The sequence below is a fragment of the Suncus etruscus genome, chromosome 11 (assembly GCF_024139225.1).
Source record: "Suncus etruscus isolate mSunEtr1 chromosome 11, mSunEtr1.pri.cur, whole genome shotgun sequence".
Taxonomy (NCBI): Eukaryota; Metazoa; Chordata; class Mammalia; order Eulipotyphla; family Soricidae; genus Suncus; species Suncus etruscus.
In genome coordinates, this window is record NC_064858.1 from 70,193,251 (window position 1) to 70,203,144 (window position 9,894).

The window sequence follows — 9,894 nt, forward strand, 5'->3', positions numbered from 1 at the left end:
TCTTTCTTTCTCCCTCCCTTCCTTTTCCTCCCTTCCCTCCTTTCTTCCTCCCTCCCTCCCTTCCACCCTGTTGTCGTTAAATTTGGATTAGGTGTTTAAGTCTGATCATTTTTTATTTCTACTCAATGTTCATATGAATGTTTGGTCTTGGTACTGTCCATTCTTTTTTCCCTCAATTTATGAGGCAGAACAAGATGATTCAAGTTATGTGGTTCTGTTGGAAGAAGAAAATAACAGGAGTCTGTCTAGAGGTTATAAATAATTTAAAAGAAGAAAGGGAAAAAAAAACATAACAAAAGACAGAAAAATACAACAGACAAAAAACAAAACAACAAAGAGACCAAAACCAACAACTACTAAAAATCATCACATCAATAAAGACAACAACCAAACAATAACCACAAGCATGAAATAGAAAAATGAAAAAGAAAAACTGAAAAAAAATAATGCTCCTTTATTTTTTGCGTAGGCACAATAAATATTAAGAAGATTAGAAAAGGAATTTCTTTGGTCTAAGAGATACAGGGATTCTCCACCCTTGAAGCATACTGTCATGGGAATAACTGCATGTTCTTTTTCAAACCCCCAGGTCTTTTTATGGTGCCAGGAAACTTCCTGCTCAGTTGTGGATGATAAAATCAGGCCTCTGTAACTAGAGATCTTGGTATTTGCACATCACATATGTATATCTGAGGAAACTTAGAATAGTAGATTAACAGTGTCAGGCTCAAGTAGTTTAAAACAGAACTTTGTTGGGTCTGGTGCATGAGCTCTGTTAATTTCAAATAGGGTTTTTGTTTGGTTGGTTGGTTTTGGGCCATACTCAGCAGTGTTAAGGGCTTACTCCTGGCTCTGTGCTCAGGGCTCAGGAGACCATAGTCAGTTCTTGGGAGCCAAACCTGGGATGGCCATGTGCAAAAGCAGTGCCTGACCTACTGTACTATCTCTCTGGCCCGCTAAAATAACTTGGGGAGGGAAGGGGAGCTCATTCAAGCAGTACTCAAGAGTTTTAGGGCCCCACATGCACCATATGGGATGCCAGGACTCAAACCGCCATCCTTCTGCATGCAAGGCAAATGCCTTACCTCCATGCTTTCTTTCTGGGCCCCCTAATATGAATTTTTATAACTAGAAAATAAGATACAGGGGCCGGAGAGATAGCATGGAGGTAAGGCGTTTGCCTTTCATGCAGGAGGTTATGGTTCGAATCCCGGAGTCCCATATAGTCCCCCGTGCCTGCCAGGAGCAATTTCTGAGCCTGGAGCCAGGAATAACCCCTGAGCACTGCCGGGTGTGACCCAAAAACCAAAAAAAAAAGAAAATACAGGATTGTTCCATAAATGTTAATAGTAGAAATGTCTGTATATTTTGTATGATAAAGAAAATTGTGTAGCTTTTGGGTTTATCGATAAAGTACCTTAGATAGTAAATCACCTATACAGGAAACTTTTCATCTTTGACTGGGTTAAGATTTTAAGTCAGGGAGCCAGAGAGATAGCATGGAGGTAAGGCATTTGCCTTTCATGCAGAAGGTCATTGGTTCGAATCCTGGCATCCCAAATGGTCCCCTGTGCTGGCCAGGAGCAATTTCTGAGCGTGGAGCCAGGAGTAACCCCTGAGCGCTGCCATGTGTGAACAAAAAAAAAAAAAAAAGATTTTAAGTCAGTACATTTTAAATTTTACACACTGTAGCTATTATTTAAGAACCATTATGAATTCACCTGAGAAAACATCTGGTAATTAAGAAAACAAATGCACCAGCTTGTCTTCACTCTACCCTACGCCCCTTTGATCCTTCCCTCCTTAATCTCCTCTGTGCTAGTGATCAAACCTAGGGCCTCACATGCACACACATCCCTGCTGAATTCCTTCCCGACCCCACACCAGCTTTTCATTAGAGAGGATGTCCTGGGCCCGGAGAGATAGCACAGTGGCGTTTGCCTTGCAAGCAGCCAATCCAGGACCAAAGGTGGTTGGTTCGAATCCCGATGTCCCATATGGTCCCCCGTGCCTGCCAGGAGCTATTTCTGAGCAGACAGCCAGGAGTAACCCCTGAGTACCGCAGTGTGTGGCCCAAAAACCAAAAAAAAAAAAAAAAAAAAAAAGAGAGAGGATGTCCTTTGTGAAAATGATCTGCCATTCGGACCAGGACTTCGATAAGGACGTACAAAGGCAGGGAGAAGTAGATTCTCTTGGGACCAATTCTTTGGGGTTTCTGTTTGTTTTTTGTTGTTATTGGGCCACACCTGGCAGTGCTTTGGGGGTTATTCTTGGCTTTGTACACAGGAATAACTCCTAACTTTTGGCAGTCTCCGGACCATGTGGGATGTCAGGGATCAAACCGAAGTCAGCTGCATGCAAAACAAACTCTCCCCACTGTGCTATTGCTCTGGCCTCAGTCTCAGCATTAATTCTGTTTGCACTGTCATTTGACTCTAAAAGACAAAAAGTCATCCCATCAATGAGGAAATATGTTATCTGACAACCAGACAATTTGGCCGTATATTAAACTGAAAGTGTAATACTAGGAGTCACTGAGTACTGGATATATCGGCAAAGGCAACTTCCCCTCCTGCACTCAACTTGCACTTCTTAGGGAAGGTTTTTATTTTTAATTCTCAGTCTGAAATCTTGAAATATTACTGAAGAAAACTGAACATCTATTTTATTGTGGGGGATCAAGCTGGGATGAGCTGCAAACAAGGCAAGTAATTTCAAGGCAAATGTGATTTCATTGCCTCTAACACCCTAGTTTGATTGTTTACTAAACTAGAATCTTGAGTCTGGTAAAGCCATATTTCTATCTCCTGCCCCAGATCATTGTGTGTGAATATGAATGAGGTAATAACAGTCAATTTGTGTATCTAATTTTCGAAAGAATTTGCATCAGGCATATAGTTAATCAATACAGAAATAAAGTTGACATGGACAGGGGCTGGAGAGATAGCATGGAGGTAAGGCGTTTGCCTTTCATGCAAGAGGTCATCGGTTCGAATCCCAGCGTCCCATATGGTCCCCCCGTGCCTGCCAGGAGCAATTTCTGAGCATGGAGCCAGGAGTAACCCCTGAGCACTGCCGGGAGTGACCCAAAAACCACAAAAAAAAAAAAAAAAAAAAGTTGACATGGACCAATCTTTCCATCTAGCAGAGTACAATCTATATAGTATGTATTAATAGCATAAAGTATAATCATAACTTAAAACGAGTCTAAATCAAATAGTTTCTTCAACTGAGAAAATTTTGAGTTAATGATCTATTTATAGGTACAATCTAATTTGTTTTGTTTTGTTTAGTTTTGTTTTTTTTTTTGTTTTTGGGTCATACCTGGCAGCACTCAGGGGTTACTCCTGGCTCTATGCTCAGAAATCGCTCCTGGCAGGCTCAGGGGACTATATGGGATGATGGATTTGAACCATCATCCTTCTGCATGCAAGGCACATGCCTTACCTCCATGCTATCTCTCTGGCCTCACAGTTTAATTTCTTAGCAGGAGGGGTTTAGCCCATCTGGTGGCAACACTCGGGTTACTCCTAGCTCTGCACTCAGAAATTACTCCTAACAGGCTTATGGGACCTTATGAGATGCTGGGGATCAAACCCAGGTTGGCATGTGCAAGGCAAATACCCTATCTGCTATTAGTTTAGCCCCCTCCCCCCAAATACAGAATGGTGGAGTAAAAGACCTTGTGCATTTTAGGAAATATCTTACTATATTTCTTTTCAAAGATTGTACATTGTGGGACTGAAGCAATACTTCAGTGGGTAGAGTGCTTGCCTTGCATGTGGCCAATTCAGGTTCAATCCCCAGCACCAGATACAGTGCCCTAAACTCGGGAGTGATCTCTAAGGGCCAAGCCAGGAGTAAGCCCTGAAAATTTGTGACCAAAACAAAACAAAAAGGATTTGGGACTAGAGGAGATAGGGCATTTGCTTTGCATATGGTCGACCCAGATTTGATTCCTGGCAACCCATATCATCCCCAAACAGTGAGAGGAGTAATTCCTGAGTACAGAGTCAGGAGTAGGGGTGCTGGGCACTGTAGAACAAAACAAAAGTTGTACCTTGTGGCCCGAGGGGAAAAATGTTGTATGTTGTGAAATGAACATTTTCAAGGCATTTGTTGTAATAATGAAGTAAAAAGAATGATATATGTGCAAATTACACCAAAATCCTGTAGTAATTATTCAAATATGATTTCAGTTTCTGTGCAGATTAGTGCTTTGTTTTTAGATTTTTAAATTTGATGAATAGTTCATACATTATTAGTCACTTTGGTAACAATTATAGGGGTCAGTTTATTTACATTATTAAATATCAGTTTGGAAATGGCAGTGCCTTAAAAATCTTTACTTAGTATTACTATAGAAGGAATATTGTCTTTAAAAAATTGAAGTGTTGATTGAGTACATTATTGTTGAGCTATTTGAATAAGTGAGGAAATGATGTACATATTTATTAACTTGATTTGAAATGTATTGTCCTGTCTGGAAACTGTAATTTCTTTTTTCTTTTTGAAACTGTAATTTCTTAATTCAGCCACTATTATCAACTAAGTCCATTGGTGTTCAAAGAATGTCTGGTCTTTCATAGCCTTAAGATAAGTAGGGATCTGGGAATGCAGCAATCCAGTCTTTGTTGTCTTAGTAAATGGTTTACATAACCTTTTGCCTCATGTCTCATTCTTCATCCACCTGCACAAGCTAATCAGTCTTCTTCTAGTATTCTCCATTAATCTTCTTGGTGTCACGGGCATTGAGCAGGTGAACCAGCATATGCCAGTCAGACTGTTTAGACAATGTCTCGAGCCCTTATATAAGAACATTTTTCAGTTGCAAGGCTGGTGAAAATATTTGCAAGCTTTCTTAGAGTCTTAAAGGGAACTGGAGCCCTTTAGCTTAGATTTCAGCAAATCCTTTTCCTTTTTCTTCTAGATTCCCTTTCTTTCAGTCCTGTCAGTAGCTATAAGGTACCCAAATAAATTCTTAATCTCATTGCTCTGGATTCTCTTTCCACACCTGTATAAGAGATACATTTTACTACTGGTCTAACTTTATTTTAACTTTTAATTGAATTTTAGGCACTATGACTGACCATAGTGTCCATGGTAGGGTTTCCTGCATACCATAGCCCACCATACACCATTCCCTTTACCAGTGTCCACTTCCCTCCACCATATCACTTCACCCCCATCTTCTTCATCCCTTTTCTGTGGTCAGCTTCCTACTCAAAACCAGTTTGCATTTTCGATTGCATTAGGCATTTGTTGTTTTCCTGTTCTATATATCTTTTTGGTTAATATCAGGAAAAAATATGTCATGTTTTTAACTTTAGCTAGGGCAGGACGTACTGACTTTGTTTTTTATGTCTAACCAGATACAGTTCAAAAGGAAGTTGGCAAAACACTTCTTCATCCTGCTCAGTCATAATCTTACACTCACAAAAGGCTTTTATGACCCAATAAAGATGCTTTTCATAAGGAAAGCATTCAGCTCAGTGTCAGGTAGCTGAGCAATATGAAACAAAAATTAATATGGGCCTGTTAGAAAAGGCAAGTTGGACTTTGACTTTATGCATATGAGAAATGAGTTGTGGCTGTTGTTTATAGATGTTCAGGTTAAAATATGCAAAAACAATTCTGTATAAATTACAGCCTTGGCTCAGATTTGTTGTGTAATTCATTGCTGTCTATGTAAATGTACTGTGGATCATGTAGTTCACCGCCTTTGTATTATGTCATACACTTAACAAGGGAAACATCCGCCTTCCTTTCTCATGTTAGCTAGTTGGGTTAAACCAAGGTGTGTGATATCCTAAGATACATTTTAGCTTCATGGATGCATGTCATTAAGGAAACTTATGAACATACCTATTGTTTCTTTTATTATTATCACTATTAATTTGTTTTGTTATTTTGGCCCTATCAGGGATGCTCAGAGGTTATACTACTAGCTCCATGCTCAGGGTCCCTCGTAGCAGTACTCAAGAAGCCAGGAAGTGCTGAGGTTCAATCTAGGCCTCCTGCATGTTAATCTGTCACCTAATTTGTTGAACTAATTCTTATTTTTTACTTTTTGAAAGAAAAAGCATAAATGAAAGCATTCAAACATACAGGAAATCTCATTTGAAGACCCTGCAAATCATTTGGTAGAAATATATCGATAGGAGGGGCAGAGAGGTAGAAGAGTGGGGAGGGCACTGGCCTTGCATGCATTCAGCCAGATCAGGTTCAATCCCTGGTACCTATTCATTCCCCTGAGCACCATTGTGAGTGATCCCTGAGTGCAGGGCTAGGAGTAAGCCCTATGCATCACTGGTTGTGGCCCAAAAGGAAAAAAAAATCAATAAGAAAAGTTTGAAAATAATTGACTTTTCATAGCATATTGAAATTTCTGTGAATGATTCAGGACAATAAATATATGTTTTTAGTAAAATCAGAGAACAGAGTTTCTGAAGATAATACAAGAGGTAAGTCTTCTGTCTTGCATACAGCCAACCCCAGTATGATCCCAATATGTTTGAACCCCTGAGTACTGCTAGGTAACCTCCCCAAACCTGGGGAAAAAAAAAAAAAAACCAGTGAGGAGCCATTAAAGAAAGCCCAGTGATTTGATGACATACTTGGTATGTAGGAGAACCTGTTTCCATCTCTGACATTTCAGGAGCCACCTCACGGCACTTCTAGGCAGGGCTCAGACACAACACAATTTTTTTTAATATAATTTTTATTTTGAACATAGTGGCTTACATGTTGACAGTAATATTTTAGGTACATATTTACATAAAATCAGGGGGATTCCCATCGCTGATTTGTCCTCCCTACACCTCCATTTTTGTCCTACCTCCCATATCCTCCTCCCTCACCCCCAGGACTGCTAGAAAATGTGGTCCCCTCTGTACCTAGTTTACTACTTAGTAGTCTTGCACCTGTTTGGTCTTGGTGCCTCCCTTATTTCCCCCTCTAACTGGGAGGCAGGACTAGATAATTCAAGTTATGTGGTTTTGTTTGAAGAAGAGAAGAGTAATAAACTGGGGTAAAATTCTAATATGCTGAAAATGGGCGGAATCCTTCTAGAGGCTCTCATCATCGATTTAAGAGGCAAAGGAGAAAAATAAGGTGAAAAACCCCAACAGTACAAAAAGAAGTGTCAAATATCCAGTGAGCACTCTAACAACGATAAGCACCACAAAAATAGCCATCGTCTTGAGAAAAAAAAATATGTAAGGGCACATAAAAAAAGAAAAGAAAAGAAGGAAAAAACATAAATATAAATGGGGATAACAACTTCAATAACCACACCAAAACAAGGAAATTGACATGAAGTAGATAGGTAAATAAAAATAAAAAATAATAATAGGCAATACTCCCCAAGGCATTATACAGATTTAATGCTATCCCTCTAAAGATACCCATGACATTCTTCAAAGAAGTGGATCAGGCACTTTTGAAATTCGTTTGGAACAATAATCACCCTAGAATAGCTAAAGCAATCATTGGGAAAAAGAATATGGGAGGAATTACTTTCCCCAACTTTAAACTTTAACTACAAAGCAATAGTTATCAAAACAGCATGGTATTGGAATAAGGACAGGCCCTCAGATCAGTGGAATAGGCTTGAATACTCAGAAAATGTTCCCCAGACATACAATCACCTAATTATTGATAAAGGAGCAGGAAATCCTAAATGGAGCAGGGAAAGCCTCTTCAACAAGTGGTGTTGGCACAACTGGATAGCCACTTGCAAAAAATTGAACTTAGACCCCCAGCTAACATCATGTACGAAGGTAAAATCCAAATGGATTAAAGACCTCGATATCAGACCCAAAACCATAAGACATATATATATATGATATATATATGATATATATATCATATATATATCATATATATATATATATATATATATATATATATAACAACACATGGGCAAAACACTCCAGGACATTGAGACTTCAGGCATCTTCAAGGAGAAAACTGCACTCTCCAAGCAAGTGAAAGCAGAGATTAACAGATGGGAATATATTAAGCTGAGAAGCTTCTGCACCTCAAAGGAAATAGTGCCCAGGATACAAGAGCCACCCACTGAGTGGGAGAAACTATTCACCCAATACCCATCAGATAAGGGGCTAATCTCCAAAATATACAAGGCACTGACAGAACTTTACAAGAAAAAAACATCTAATCCCATCAAAAAATGGAAAGAAGAAATGAACAGACACTTTGACAAAGAAGAAATACAAATGGCCAAAAGACACATGAAAAATTGCTCCACATCACTAATCATCAGGGAGATGCAAATCAAAACAACGATGAGATACCACCTCACACCACAGAGAATGGCACACACCACAAAGAATGAGAATAAACAGTGTTGGTGGGGATGTGGAGAGAAAGGAACTCTTATCCACTGCTGGTGGGAATGCCGTCTAGTTCAACCTTTATGGAAAGCGATATGGAGATTCCTCCAAAAACTGGAAATGGAGCTCCCATACGATCCAGCTATACCACTCCTAGGAATATACCCTAGGAACACAAAAATACAATACAAAAACCCCTTCCTTACACCTATATTCATTGCAGCATTATTTACCATAGCAAGACTCTGGAAACAACCAAGATGCCCTTCAACAGACGAATGGCTAAAGAAACTGTGGTACATATACACAATAGAATATTATGCAGCTGTCAGGAGAGATGAAGTCATGAAATTTTCCTATACACGGAATCTATTATGCTAAGTGAAATAAGTCAGAGAGAGAGAAAAACGCAGAATGATCTCACTCATCTATGGGTTTTAAGAAAAATGAAAGACATTCTTGCAATAATAATTTTTAGACACTAAAGAGAAAAGAGCTGGAAGTTCCAGCTCACCTCAGGAAGCTCACCACAAAGAGTGATGAGTTTAGTTAGAGAAATAACTACATTTTGAACTGTCCTAATAATGAGAATGCATGAGGGAAATGGAGAGCCTGTTTAGAGTACAGGCGGGGGTCGGGTGGGGAGGAGGGAGATTTGGTGATGGGAATGTTGCACTGGTGATGGGTGGTGTTCTTTACATGACTGAAACCCAAACACAGTCATGTATGTAAACAAGGTGTTTAAATTAAAAAAAATAATAAATGAGTATAATATATATAATATATAATAATATATATAAATTAAAAATGTTTTGTGCTTTTTGCCCTTTTTTCCCTCCTTCAATGGCACAGTAAATATTGGGGTGATTCAAAAAGGAATTCACTTGGCCTAAGAGATATGGGGTTTCTCCACCCTTGGAGTATATTGTCATGGGATTATCTATAGACTCCGTTCAGGTTCATTTACTCTCCCCTTGGTGCTTTCGTGGTGTTTGGAAGGCTTCTGCTCCTTTCTGGGTGATAAAATCAGACCTCTGTATCTAGAGATCTCAGTATCTGCACAGGTCCAGAAGTGGGATTTATGATGAAGTTTTTCTTTGTGGTTCTAGAAGTTCTGTTCCCTCAGTGTCATTTTAATCCATCTTCTGTGGCTGGTGGTCTTGGTCTTTGTACTGATCCTAGGATGGAACCTAGGATAGTGTCTTTCATTGTGTTTCCAGAAGCCCATTCCGTTGCAATTGTCTCAGCCAGACCTTTGGAACTGGGGATCATGGTTGTTGTGCAGGTCGGAATTCAAACCATAGATTAGGGCTTTTTTATTGGTCCCAAGATATATACAGTTCAGTCATGGTTCTAATAGCCAGTCATCTGTAAATAGCAATCTTGGCTTTTGGACCGACCAAAGAGTGACAAATCTTCTGATTTTGTCTCATCATTAGCTGATAAGGTAGGATAACCTACTCTTAGGTCAAGTTGTTCCCATTTTTCTCAATGTCAGGATATCATATTAGAGCTGGCATTTGTTGGTGGCCCAGCAATA